General features: G+C 37.1%; 2 pseudogenes; one reads left to right on the forward strand and one right to left on the reverse strand.

Annotated features, from left to right (window-relative positions):
* Positions 1-818: 818 nt before the first annotated feature.
* Positions 819-937, reverse strand: LOC121964194 (5S ribosomal RNA; annotated as a pseudogene).
* An 11,220-nt stretch (positions 938-12,157) lies between these two features.
* On the forward strand, positions 12,158-13,822 carry LOC148189269 (uncharacterized; annotated as a pseudogene).
* The last annotated feature ends 1,979 nt before the right edge of the window (positions 13,823-15,801 follow it).

A 15,801-nucleotide genomic window follows, 5' to 3' on the forward strand; every position in this document is an offset into this window, starting at 1 on the left:
TATGACATGTGCTGCTGACCTCTTGGCCAGGTCACCCTTGTGAAAGAGATCCTGATCCTGGTTTTTATCTGGTTAAATAAAGGTTATATTATTTTAACTGGGCCTTAAGGCATACCGCTGCCTGCTGCACATATTCCACTCATTTATGAAGTTAAACAAGCTCCTGCACAGCTGACAACCCGTCCTGTAAATGTTTCAAAATGAAATACATTGTATCAGCAACTGATGACATTCTGTCCACAGACACAATCAGCTTTTGTTTTGAAAGGGAAGCAAGGAAGTTGAGGTAAAACAAACATCTTTGTATTTCTTCATCTCTGTGACAGAGAGAGACTTTAATTCAGTATAAAGTAGTATAGAGGCAACAAACACGATTGTCACACGATAAAGAAACGGCGAGCCAGTGTTTCTCTAGATGTGCTGCAGCTGACACACAGTTCAGATGCGCCTGACAAGCGCTGCTCAGGCAAGCAGTGTGCAAGCTCAAACTTGATATACAAGCGCTGAAACAAAACAAAACATGCCCATTGCTGCTCACATCTCATTACGTGCGTTGTGTAAAACTGTGCGACGAATCGATGTATTCACCTAATCAACATCAAATAAACTTCTGTTCTAATCTCATACCGATTTCACTGATTGCCTCGTTCCATCAGTCTGTCTAACATAACCACTCATGTAAAACTGTTAGTGTTTCACACCTTGGTGGTTTCAACTGAACAGGATTTGGCCAAAACATCTGCATATTGTTTGCTGTCTGCTCAGTGTCCATTAGATAAGCAGCAGCACCCTCTGCTGATGAAAAGTGAGAACTAAAGAGTTTACAACACCAGGTATTCCCAGGCGGTCTCCCATCCAAGTACTGATGCAGCCCAACCCCGCTTAGCTTCCAAGATCTGACAAGATTAGGCATGTTCAGGGTGGTATGGCCATAAGCAACAACAAAAGTGACACACATGCTATTTATAGTTGGTTAATACAACCGATTTCCAAATTGTGAGCTCAGTGGACAAAGTTTGCTATATATGTTTCAAATTGTAAACAAATATTAGAAAATAGCATTATAAGGCTAAATCCAACAAACGCGTGTTATGTTTAAGTGTAGCCTGACAAGGCTTGTTTTAAACGTTTAAATGTTTCCAATGCCTTGTAGCCAAACTACACGGTCAAAGTCTGCATTGGTCTAAAGTCCCTAAGCTCTGGGACACATTCCAGGTTTTAAAAGGTTAAATAATACAATTGTTTGTACATTCATTTTAATATTTTGCTAATAAAAGGTGCTTCACAGCAAAGTTGGATATGTTATATGTTAATTTATAAACATTTATTCATTCATTCATCTCTGAATGCATAGCTTACATTTTTATTTTATTTATTTATTTATTTACTTTTTAAAGTTTTGAATTTACTACTGTCAATCAGCATTCTTTGATTGATTGATTTTTTTCTGGTCTGAATATCAGAGAAGCCACCTCGGTAAATATTTTTAAAAGAAAACTAAAAACGTATCTCTTCTCTTTCAGCCTTTAACTAGGTCTGACAGAACTGCTTTGCATTTTGCTTTGCACTTAAAGCATTTCTGCACCTCTTTAAAAAAGTTGTATTTTCCTTAATTTCAAGCATTTCTACACAATTTTTCCATCCATCGATCCATCCATCTTCTTCCGCTTATCTGGGGTTGGGTCGCGGGGGCAGCAGCCTAAGCAGGGAAGCCCAGACTTCCCTCTCCCCGGCCACTTCGTCCAGCTCTTCCCGGGGGACCCCGAGGCGTTCCCAGGCCAGCTGTGAGACGTAGTCTCTCCAGCGTGTCCTGGGTCTTCCCCGGGGCCTCCTACCGGTGGGACGTGCCCTGAACACCTCACCAGGGAGGCGTCCTGGAGGCATCCTAATTAGATGCCCGAGCCACTTCATCTGGCTCTTCTCAACGCGGAGGAGCAGCGGCTCTACTCCGAGCTCCTCCCGGATGACCGAGCATCTCACCCAATCTCTAAGGGAGAGCCCAGCCACCCTACGGAGGAAACTCATTTCGGCCGCTTGTACCCGCGATCTTGTTCTTTCGGTCACTACCCAAAGCTCGTGACCATAGGTGAGGGTAGGAACGAAGATCGACCGGTAAATCAAGAGATTTACAATTTTTTCCTTTACTTATTATCAATATTATCTCAGTGGGTTTGATTTTCCATCTTAAATTATGCATGCTGTGCATTCCACTTTTAATCCTTTTTACCTTTTTACCTCCTTTTAAACCTTTTTATCTTACTTTTACTGGTATTATCAAATGAATTTCATCCATGTGGCGATGCATTCTATGTATTGTATTCCGATGTTATTTTTACTTGCAGGTTTTATTAAGTCTTTTTGTCATCTCAGTCTTTTCAAGTGAAGTACTTGCTGCATGGATTTTTTCTTGTAGTAAAGCACGTTTGGCTGCATTTGTCATATGAAAGGTACTTTACATATAAAGTTTTTTATTAGTATTATAATTATTAAAGTGACATGTCTGACGATGATGCTGAAACATGTTTGCTAAGTTTGCATTCTGTGGCACTAACTCACATCAGCTCAAAGGGAGTTACAGAAGATAAGTGTTTTTTTTAGCACTTTTTCCAAACAAATGCTCTATCATTATTTGGATAACAAGCGGAAGAAAAGTTCAGCTCAATTCCATGCCACTTATCTTGTGTCGGGGAAGTTTGTGGATAATGGCCAAATGAGTCACAAGGTGTCGTTTGTCAAAGAGGACCAATTGGAAGATTTTAAATCCAAGATGAGCTAGATAGTCAGTGTCCACGCCTACAGTGTCCAGAAAGCTTTACTGAAAGTTAAACCTAAATTATTCCTTAGTTTAAAGCTATTCTTTGACCATTCACTTTTTGACAAAACACAATACTCTGATAAAAATGTTGCCAAACACATATTGAAAATGGCATCATCTGGCCTGTTTTTATCTTCTGTGGTCAGACTGTGAGTTTGTCTGTTGGCACGAACTGAACCTTCTGTGAACATACTTGTAAAGGCATATTTGTTCATCTATATACAGCCTCTTGAGCTCAAACATCTGTTATGCAGATAAACACTCCCTATTTTTTCAGTGCATCCTTGGCATCCACATTTCCTAGTTTAGATACTTCTCTATGTGCATTCCCTAACAATAATCCCATTTCCCTCTCTGCTTTAGAAATGTAAGAAATAATATCCACGATACGCACGTGCATTAACCACATACTAGATGTCCATGTTTACATAAATTCATACTTAATCCACCTGTCTCTTTAATACATTATGTGTATTTCTTTTCATACATTCTTACGCCACCTCATAGGTTGCTTGATCTGACCCTAAACTCCTAAACAATTTCTCCACACTAACATAACTATATTTCTAATTTAACAGAGATAAGTTCAAAGTACTATCAAAATACTCATCCAACACTTCCTGACCGATATCGACCGGCATCAAACATGTGTCCTGAAACATGCAGTGCTGTTGTCTATCATGTAACATCTCATCTTCAGCTGACTCTGTAGATGTTTTCTTACTTTGTGCATTTGAGCCAGTCACATTTTCACATTTTATTTATTTGTTTGACAATGACAGGTGCAACAGATCCACAGCTGTCCTCTACTCATATCCAGCTACTCACACTGCACCTCACAGTCATCACTCCATCTGTGTAAATCATTTGATGTGATACATTTATCTGCTATTATAAAGCTATGTCTTTATGCTCATGATAATCCTCTTTCTTACAATGCAACACCTGATATTTAAACTACAGCCTCTTGCAGATGTAACACACATTCCAGCCCATTTTCTACTTTAGCTAAAAACTAAAACTGTTCCATAACCAAATCAAACTGGTTTGACTTTTCTTTCATTTGTTGCATCCTCAGTTTGTTAGCTAATAAAACTTATGTTCAGGATTTCCATGATACTTCCTTAAACTCCTTTCCTTGACTTTCTGCCTGTGCTACACATGTCCCTGACATTTTGCTTCATGCAGTTTCTTAACTCTCTGCCTTTGTGAGACATTTTTCAGAAATATTTCATTTGGACGTTTCCTTTTCAAATACTTCGAAGAACAATAATCACTCATTGAACTGCAGATACTTGCAGCACTCTGTGTCTGTACTTTTGAAATCCTTCTTCTCATGTACTGTGTCCCTGACATCTACTTCTACAACTGCTGCGACTTCTAGCAGAGGTACTACCACAACGACTTCCACTACTACTGTTTTTACTACAACTGCTGCTACTATTGTAACCACTACTGGTAGTACTACAAAAACTAATTCAAGTTCTGCTACTGCTTTTACTATAACTACTTCTACATCACCTTCTAAAACACTGTTTTAGGTTATATTATGGTTCAGTTAAGGCTATAATGGCTTTGGGCCAGATTTGGTCTGTCATTCACTTCCTAAAGTGGGCCAGATCACAGATGTGGTGTCCTTTAGGCTGAATTCTGGGATAAGTATGGTTTAGGTTGTCAGCCATATGTGGGCCCTAAGGCCTTAACAGACCTCAGCAATATTGATATTTCATATCAGGCCCAGCTATGAGACATATCATATATTTGTATTTGGCTTACTCCTGGTCGAAATCTGGCTTTGTTATAATTCAGTTACAGCTGTTGTACCCTTGTGGACCACATCTTTGCTGTTCATTTGACCTACTGCTACTAATACAGAGAAAGAAACAGAACAGAGAAGTAGCTGAAGCAGCATCTAGCTTTCACAGAATGGACACACTGGCTTGCAAAAGAACACAGGGATGGTCTGCTAATAGCAAGATTACTGCATGATATACAACCCCAGCACAACATATAAAAGTAGCAAACCACCGGTCTGTGAACACTGAACATAGATTTTAGATGTAATTCCCTACTTTTTCCATTATTTTTTTTCCTGCACTGCACCATGGTATTGGTATTAGAACTTGTGCTGTGAGAGTTAACGCCTTAATCAGGATGCAATTAAGGTCCATATATTACATTATTGTTATTGTTATTATTATTGTTTTTAATTGCATCGATGGCTGACCAACAATTCTATCTGAAGGAGGCTGTACCTGAGGCTGAGTTTTAAAGATAGACTGATGATACATGTGTCATATGTCACTAGAAGACTTAGGAATTCAGTGGTACCAACCACATAATAACCTTCTCACTAAGGGGGTTGAATAACGCCTGTTCAATGCCTGTCATTTGATTCCTTATTAAGACAATCCAGAAGAAAAGCTTTTCCTTGTCAATGTGGAATTCAACATTGTTTTGAAAGGCAAAGAAACAAAAATGCCATTTAAAAATTAGAATAATCATTAATAACTACTGAAATTCTGTAATTGGTCATGATTTGAAAATTCACGCTTGACAGCCCTAGAGTGGTACTTGTCCAAAAGGTTACATCTCTAACAAAGTTCTACAATGTTATGATGCAATTGCAGAATTTTCTTGGTTCAAGAATGTTGCAGTTCTAGAATGTTGTTGTCCTCGAATGTTATAATGTAATGGTAGAGTGGTACAGTTATAGAATGTGAAGATGTAACTGTATAATGTTACAGTTCTAGAATATTGATGTAAAACTGGCATTGCTTCCTGCAGTGCGCCACTGCACAGTACGCTGCACCACTGCGCACTGTGCAGTGCAGTGCACCAGTGACGAGGTGAGACTGCATGTGAACGCAGTGCAGTGGACGCAAAACATTGCCCATATCCACACCTCTGAGAACTCTACTGCATCCAGAAACTCACTGTTTAGGAAATAGAAGCACCCTAGCGAAAACAATTGTGAACACGCTGTGTCACACAAAATCGGAATTAAAAGCTGATCGTTTGCTTTACCTGAGAGTAACACCATATCCTTAAACATAAACGGCTTAAAGCGGGGATCAGGATCATCACCGTCTGAACACAGTTGTCGGCAGGTTTTGCACGGGCCAGAGACAGTTGCTGCTGCTCTTTGCGTTTTAAGGCCAGGCAACTAACAATGACATGCCCCTTTTTGTGACGATAGAAGCATTTCCTCTCTTCCTTGTGAGGAAGAGGAGCTGGAAACTTTGTGTTTTGTAATAGTGTTGTCATGCATATATGTCATGCAAAATTGGAATTAAAAGCTGATGGTTTGCTTTACCTGAGAGTAACACCAGATCTTTAAACATAAACCACTGAAAGTAGGGATCAGGATCAGGATTTAGTGCATGAGTATGCCTTATGAAGAACGGGGGGAGTTATTTAGTCCGATTCTCTTGTCGCTGAGTGAGGACTCGTAAATTGAGAAATTCAGATGAAGTTGTGCAGGCGTTCATAGAGGTGCCATTCTAAAACTGCATCATTCTTCAAATACGTCATAATATTCTAGAACTGTATCATTCCTCAATTACATCATGGTATTCCAAAACTGTAACATTCTACAGTTACATCATTACATTCTAGAACTGTAACATTCTACATTTACATCAATATTCTAGAACTGTAACATCATACAGTTACATAATAACATTCCAGGATTGTACAATTCTACAGTTAATTATGACATTCGAGGACAACAACATATAGAACTGCAACATTCTGAAACCAATAAAATTCTGCAATTGCATCATAACATTGTAGAACTATGTTACTCTAGAAATGTACACTGCGCATTGCAGTGCGCCACTGCACAATGCGCTGCACCACTGTGCACTGCACAGTACAGTTGTGTGCTTTATGCACTGTGCTGTTGGCGCACTGTACACTGCGCATTGTAGTGCGCGCTAGAGCACTGCAGGACGCAGTGGCGCACTGCAATGCATAGTGTGCAGTGGCACACTAATGGTGTGTTTCCATGCATTGAAATGGATGGTGCAACAGCCTGAAGGTAGGGCTTGGCGATATGGAAAAAAGTCTTATCACGATTATTTTTTTCATATCAGCTGATATCGATACATCACGATATACATCAAATCATTATTTCTGTCACACTTAAAGGTTCCCTTTTACTCCTAAGTTAGATAAAAAGATATCTTAGTTCACTGACAGTTTCATTTGACCATGGTGTGTTGGAGTGTAATAAAAGTATGACTGATTATTATTTATTAAACTTCCCAGCATAATATAGAAATTAAAAGCTCAATTTTAAACAAACATCAGGTAATTTAAGCACAATGTGCTGATAGCAGGCCAACCTCTCCTGACTGCAGGACTCTGACTTCAACTTCTGTGAAACATCTGTGCGTTTAATCATTTCACTCAGAAAAAAATAACTTTTGAGTAGGCCTACAGAACTCAAATGTTAATCTTTTGAAAATGAGTGTTGCGTTGAATTGTCACACAAATCACCACATTTTAGTCAACAAAACAATGACTCTAATAGGCCGATGTACAAATAAAATAATATGGTAACACTTTATTTTAAGGTACACCTATTCACCATTAATTAGCTGCTTATTAACATGCAAGTTAGTAACATATTGGCTCTTAATTAGTCATTATTAAGTACTTATTAATGCCTTGTTCTGCATGGCCTTATTATACAACCAATAGGCCATTAACTAAGAGTCTTCCCTCAATAACCTCAGAATTATTGCTTATTAGTACTAAGCAAGGAAGTTGTTGTATATGAATAACGATCTCAATATGCTTTGCTTAGTATGGATTTAATAAGGTGGTAGTACCCCAAGAATAGTTATTCTCCCTTAATACCACTTAATGAATATGGTCTGTTCTTACATAACAAAACACAAAACTACAAATATTAATAGTGTCCAAATAACTCTAAATTAAGTCTTTGTTACTTAGAATATGTTCCCCATACTAAAGTGACATCTTGATCATTACTAATTCACTCATAGTTGAACACTTATTAAACAACACATGTTCCCTAATCTAAAGTTGCCTCCTTTTCACAATTAGTTAATATGTTATAGCACATAACTACTGCAATAAACAAGTGATGGGTTACACCTTTGAAAAATGGATCTCTCTATAGGTTCCCTCTCATTCAGTGGTACAATAACAAAGACAGCACAAGTACAAATACCTCATTTATTAAACCACTGGTTCAGGTTTTCCCAAGGCTGACAATAAATACTGCTCGACCAGGTAATGGGGTATTCCTGAAATTTCAAACGCTGACAACTGTATCAGTGTATGTAAATATGTCATACAATATGGTATCAAATGTATAAGCAGGTCATACTGTATGATAATACAGGTACTCTATTGTTGAAAAACACTGCACAATATAAAGTACAAAAATACAAAAAATTGAAATCTAAAAAATATAAAAACCTGCACAGCTCAACATGACTTGTCAAAGGTTAGAACAAATGTACTGAACTGTACAAACATTGCACTTCCACAGCCTAAACTTGCTCTATAATTACTGCATCAGGTGATTTATTTCCCTGTGCACAAATACTGTATTTCACTTTTCTAATACAACAGAATTTTAACTGAACAAAGAAGCTCACTTAAGTCTTAATATTTAATCAACAAGGGGAGGAGTTGACCTTTGGCCTTCATGTCCTCTATAATGCTCTTCTTCTCAGAGGTTATGTGCGTTGCACACCTCTTAGCAAAGGACTGCAGGGTCTCAGTTGCAGGATCATACTTCAGGTTTTTGAAGGTTACAGGATCCACAATGTTGAGCTCTGCAATTGCAGCAGTCATCTTGATGGTTCCCCGGTCCATGCCATTGATTCTGAAGGCTTCAGTCATGGTGCGGACTTTGCTTAAGCTTTTCAAGACTTTTTTATATCTGCTGATAACCTCAGCTGGCCCTTTCACTGAAAAATATATAAAACAAAAACAAAGAACACGAGAAATGAGCACAAACCACGGCTTAAGGTCAGCTGAAATTGCTCAAACTGGTCACTTCTCTTTTGATAAAAGTATGAAGCATATTCTAGGAACTGAAGAATCTGCTCATCTCCTGATATGATTTCACGCACAATATGTGGTTCAGAATCCAATACAAAAATGATACTCTGTAAGATCTGTTTAATTGGTAAGTCTTATGGTTCCAAATTATGTTTAATTCTGAGAGACAAATCTTTCTAGCAATACATTTGATGTTGGATAATTAGTGTGAATGCTGCAAAATAAAATGGAGCTTTATTCTGGATGAAAGCCATATTTTTGACTTTAGACATTTAATTTTTATTTATCATCAGATTCCTAGGATATTCAGAATCTAGAACTGAAGATCTGTATTTTTGCCTCATAATTACTTCAGGGCATATTTGTAACAGCTCTTCCAACGCTTTTATTAATACTTATTTTTCATGACCACTTGGTGCTCACAGGGCAGGTGGTTCAAGTTACGCCATTCTTACCTCTTACATGAGCTTTTCCAGGTACAGCCACAGTTGCAGATGCAGGTGGCTGTGTCCGACGTTTCTTCCTTCTTTGGATGACAACATCACTGTCCGAGGACTCACTGATGTCTGGAGAAGATTGGGGAATGACGTCATCTTCATCCATGTTGCCATCATCATCCTTGTTGTTGTCCTCCAAAGTAAATACTTTAGGTTGAGCTTTGATCAAATAGAGGATAGATGAGACAAAGATCAGATTGTTATGCAAATATATCACACCGTTCATTACAATTATATTATATTTTGCAGATACAAGTTGCCCCCAAATCACTCACATGATCTCTTCTTTCCCATGATTTGCTCACGCAAGAAATTGAGCTCTTGCTCAAGATCCTTTATTATTTCTTCTTGCCATTGGATCCTGGCTTCTAGGAACTCCACTTTGGAAATTGATCCTTAAAAACAAGAGAGCAGGATACAAAAAAGATTATGATTTGACAGTATTAAATGAGTGAGACAGAGAGAGAATGACATGCATGCAACAAAGGTAGTGGACCAGATATGGTGTTTTCCTTAATTTGATTTGTAAGCACACACATGTATACTGACAAAATCTGCCAACAAGGCGAAAAAATCACGCAAGAAATGAAACTCAGTTTAGACAACAAAGATACACTGCTAGAAAATGAAAAACCATTACCTGATCCAATGCTGCTTATGCTGCTGCAACTTGGAGCAGAGCCTTTATCTCCTTTATCTTCAGGACCTACAGAATGGCATAGGTACAACAAAATGTATACATATAACATTTGAATAGATGACTTTAAACGTTTAAACACATTTGGACAAGATAATTATTTAAGTATTACAGTTCCTTGAAAGTTAACACATTTTTGGTCTCCTCTGTCATCGACTCATCTTTAGGGACTTTTAGGGACATTTTCTTCTTTGCCTTAGGCTGTAAAAATATAAATAAATTAATGTCACTATAACCGGCAACATGTAACTTAATAATAATCTACACAAGATTCAAAAGCTCTTCTTGTTCAATGACTGCATAGTGCATAATTTCTTTTTCATTATAAAATGTGGTTCATACCAGAGATGGGACCATGTGCAAGTCTCAAGTAAGTTCCAAATAATTTTTCTTTGGGCAGGTCAAGTCAAGTCAAGTCAAGTCTAAGTCAAGTCACGTTATTATTGCAATTTCACCTGCAGAATCTAATCTAAATAAAGTGTAGACAATATATTAGAATAGAGAAGAAAAGAAGAGAAAATCTATCATGACAACACCATTCTCAGTCTGCACTCATACCAAATAGTTTGAGATAATAACTTGATATTTTATATTCTGTCCCCCCTCTCGCTCTCTCTCCCCCTCCCTCTCTCTCCAGCGGTCCTTTCAAAATAAATGCATAAAAAGTCCGGGAAAAAAAACGACTGAGCTGATGCCATGCCTGTGAGAAATTCAGCTGTGGTGTTATTTTTTGTCAGGTCAAGTCAAAAGTCATCAAAATAGCGACTCGAGTCCAAGTCACGGTGACTCGAGTCCCCATCTCTGGACTAAGTTAAAGCATTACGCACCTGCACTCAGCTAGCTTAACATTACATTAGCTAGCTAATTAGCCACTGCAGATAAACGGGAGGGTTTAATACTCTTTAACTATGTAAACAGCCCGGGACAGGTTTTATGATGTGCTTACAAAACTCAGGGAGACTTTCAATTAACAGGCTAGTGCTTCACTTACCTCCCTCTTCACTCTCCAAGCTATGAACGACAGGTCAAATAGCCTACTTCTCCGGATCTTTAACGTGACTGGTGGATCCCTTTGGATGATTGGATGGGGATGACACATGACGACAGAGTAACAGGCAATGACTGGATGTGAGCAACACATCGGAGTACCACGGCTACGGATTGGTAGATTCTTATGTAAGTCATTACTCTACAAAGTAGGTCACTTTGCGCCTTTTTTGAAGCAGGACTACTAGGTTGAAACCATAGACTGTATATATCCATAGTAAAAAGAAAAAAATCGCCATGGTATAAGATTAAAAAAAAGAAATTATGAGAAGAAGATGTTGGGTTACGAATTTTTGAGTGGAATACATTTTAGACAGTGCCCCAAAGAAAACTACAAGTTCACCAGATGGTTAATGAGAGAAGGCCTACTTCGAAAATGGATGAAATGCCGCTCTTGCTCTCATGTAATGAAGTTGAAACGGCCCTACCACAAAAAGGAGGCAGCATGGTGAGTAGAACAACTAGATGTGTGCCTTATTTCTTAATTTTCTGTGTGTAAGCATAGGGGAGTGCGCAGCATGCAGCTATCCAAGATCTGCTAGAATTCAGTGCCAAATCCTATATTTTATGAGAATGTTTTTAATACAGAACCTATGAGTAGTGTACACACAAAATATATATAAGTCACTACAAAGTCACAATACAAATCACACACAGCTGTAAATTAAAATTTTTAAGTAAGCTACTGTTTATTTGGTAATTAGAGATAGGGCTGCTCATGTTTCCACAAATGTACAACATCTGAAATGAAAAATGCCTTTTTTTAACAGTTTTAGATCACATTCCTGGTCATATTGTTCACATATTTATTATTATTCAATCAGCTTGACTTTAAACTTGTACATACACAAGGATGTCCCCCTCTTCATCTTCATTTATGTTACATTTTTATTGAGTGAAATCAGTACAGTATCATGGGTTTTTATTTTTATAAATTAACCTTTGGAATTAATCATCAGGATTTGCCGAGATTCCTGTCACTAAGGGAAAACGGTATCGAGGTCCATCCGAAGTGGCTCCATATTTGAGAAATCGCACCTTCGACTGCATACGTGGATGCATTACATCTACAGGTGCGTGGTTTTACATTGTATAATAACAAAAGCCATCAAACCATAAGAGCCAATGCTTACGAGACATGAGTTATATGGGAAGAATTCTGACTATCAGTCGACTTTATTTATTTATTTATTAAGTATGTGTAATTGCATAAGTGCTGGGTTGCGAAGAGTCCAATGTAGTACAAAGGCCTTGTGGATTTTTAGGTTTTAGGTGGTTCCAAATTGTCTCAGAAGAACTTAACTTTTTTAAACAGAACATGGCCATTTTTTGTTTTTTTATTAAAACTCTTCAAAGATACAGCAGATTTCATTTGTTTGGGGGTTTTATTCCATTCCTCCTCTCATATAGGGGATGTTCTTCACCCTACTTTGCTTTTGAGATTTGTTGTTTCAGGTCAAATACACTCTTATATTCAGGCTATGAGTATCTGCTGTGTCTGCAAATGGGACTGCAAATGAGAAATTATGGTTATAATTATGGTTATAAAAAGACTAATGACAGCTTAAGAAAATGGTTTTAACCACCCACTTCTAAATTGTGTCATTGAAGTATTTATCTGGTTGATCTATTACAGATTTGCCCAAGGCCTTCGACTGAGGCAAGTGGACATGCTGCAGGAAGGAATTACTCGGAGTTCTGCAACTCTGAGTAAACTTGCAGACAAGCTGCGGAGAATTTGCAAATCAGGAATGAAAAGAATGAGAAGAAGAGGCAAGCAGACTGTTGGACAAAGAGCATAGATTGTTATGATAGATGAAAGCAAATTTGGCCATAAAAGAAAGGTATGAAAGTTACACTTATGAGTATTACTTTGATGCCAAATACATGATTTTGTGTCTAAAAACGTGTATTTGATGTTGGTTAAGTCTGTGCTAAACTCAGCTACTGTCAGTAGAGACAATATACATACATTTAAAACCTATTTTTGTCTGAGGTGCTTGGAGGTGTATCTCCTGTATCTCGAACTACTGCATTATGGAATAAGATACATTGTAGTTCATTGATACAATCAAGGGGGAATGTCGGTTTTAAGAAACTACATTATTCCTCCACCCCAGAACAGTTCAATATTTGTAAACATGCACCACTATTCCAAAGCTAAAGAGAACTTTTGAATTTTTGACTTATGATTTATTCTCTCCCATTTCCCACCATTATTGCAGAATCATTGTCTTCATTTTTAAGTATTTGCTCTTGTGAATTTCAGTACAACAGAGGACGGGCAAGCAACAGGAGTTCCTGGGTCTTTGGAATGCTAGGGATTAAGGATGACAGGAGGAGACCCATTTTTAAGATTGTGCATCACTGTTCAGCCAGACATCTCTTGCCTCTAATAAAGAAGCACGTTCGTCGTGGAAGCTCCATCATTCCAATGGGTGGAGGTCTTACCGCTGTCTTCAGGATGAAGGTTACAATCACCTGACTGTCAACCATCAATATTTTTTTGTTGACCCTGTTACAGGTGCACATACACAAAACCTGGAGAGATTTTGGGGTATTTGCAAGTCAACTATCTGGAGACAAAGAGGGAACAGCACACAAAAACTGTTGAGGGATCACTTGGGTGTAATTGAGTGGACTTATTGGCGTGGAAACCATCACAGTAACGGAACACTTGGAATGCTTTTGCATGACATTAGAAAAAAATATCCAGTATGAAACCTGTCTGAAATGTAGATAAAGATATCAAGTTGATGTTTATACTACCACTCAAAAGTTTTGACACACTAAATATACTGTTACCTCTGAGAAAAGGCTATTATCATGAACATGAAGGCAACTCCTCCCCTTGTTGATTAAATATTAAGACTTAAGTGAGCTTCTTTGTTCAGTTAAAATTCTGTTGTATTAGAAAAGTGAAATACAGTATTTGTGCACAGGGAAATAAATCACCTGATGCAGTAATTATAGAGCAAGTTTAGGCTGTGGAAGTGCAATGTTTGTACAGTTCAGTACATTTGTTCTAACCTTTGACAAGTCATGTTGAGCTGTGCAGGTTTTATATTTTTTAGATTTCAATTTTTTGTATTTTTGTACTTTATATTGTGCAGTGTTTTTCAACAATAGAGTACCTGTATTATCATACAGTATGACCTGCTTATACATTTGATACCATATTGTATGACATATTTACATACACTGATACAGTTGTCAGCGTTTGAAATTTCAGGAATACCCCATTACCTGGTCGAGCAGTATTTATTGTCAGCCTTGGGAAAACCTGAACCAGTGGCTTAATAAATGAGGTATTTGTACTTGTGCTGTCTTTGTTATTGTACCACTGAATGAGAGGGAACCTATAGATAGATCCATTTTTCAAAGGTGTAACCCATCACTTGTTTATTGCAGTAGTTATGTGCTATAACATATTAACTAATTGTGAAAAGGAAGCAACTTTAGATTAGGGAACATGTGTTGTTCAACTATTAGTGAATTAGTAATGATCAAGATGTCACTTTAGTATGGGGAACATATTCTAAGTAACAAAGACTTAATTTAGAGTTATTTGGACACTATTAATATTTGTAGTTTTGTGTTTTGTTATGTAAGAACAGACCATATTCATTAAGTGGTATTAAGGGAGAATAACTATTCTTGGGGTACTACCACCTTATTAAATCCATACTAAGCAAAGCATATTGAGATCGTAATTCATATACAACAACTTCCTTGCTTAGTACTAATAAGCAATAATTCTGAGGTTATTGAGGGAAGACTCTTAGTTAATGACTTATTGGTTGTATAATAAGGCCATGCAGAACAAGGCATTAATAAGTACTTAATAATGACTAATTAAGAGCCAATATGTTACTAACTTGCATGTTAATAAGCAGCTAATTAATGGTGAATAGGTGTACCTTAAAATAAAGTGTTACCAATTTTTTAACATTGTTTGAACTTCTTCCTTACCTTATAACCCAGAGCAGTCAAAAGCCCTGGGTCATAAGTTGGTGGTGGTGATGGTGGTCAGCCAGAAGCTACCTGGCTGACCACCATCCATATGTAATAGAAACATTATCAAATGTAAATGTGTAAAAATGGGAAAGAAATCATACATAGCCTATTTTAAAAATCAATGGAAGTCATCATATAGGATGTCAAAAAATGTAAAAAAAAAAATAAATAAATAAATAAATAAAATAAAAAATTAAAAAGGTCATGGTAAAGTATGTCATTAGCATGCAAAGGTATGTCACCAAAATCAGAAAAAAAAACCTTTAACAATAAAAATACTCTTTGTAAAGTGTTATAAAAGCAAAAATAAAAGTCAGACTAAAGTGGCATTAAAAATAGAGAAAAAAAAGTTAAAGTATGCCACAAAAAACTGAAACAAGTCATGCAAAAATAAACCATACAGGGCAAAAAGTCTCATAAAAAAACGGAAAAGATTAAATGTCATATTAAAGTATGCCTCATTAATGCAAAAACAAACAAAAAAAATCACCACAGTATAGTAAGTCAAACATACATACTTACAAAAAGTCCTAGTATGGTATAACATGAAAACATCATTCAATAGTATATTACAAAAATGGAAAAAATACAAAAATAAATGAATTAATAATAATGCCAAGGCAACAAAATGTAAAAATATATTAACAGTCAAAATAGTGTGTTTGAACTCCCCTGCAGCAAGT

This window comes from Plectropomus leopardus, chromosome 7, assembly GCF_026936395.1.
Source record: "Plectropomus leopardus strain MGB_pleo_1.0 chromosome 7, ASM2693639v1, whole genome shotgun sequence".
In the NCBI taxonomy this organism is placed as follows: Eukaryota; Metazoa; Chordata; class Actinopteri; order Perciformes; family Serranidae; genus Plectropomus; species Plectropomus leopardus.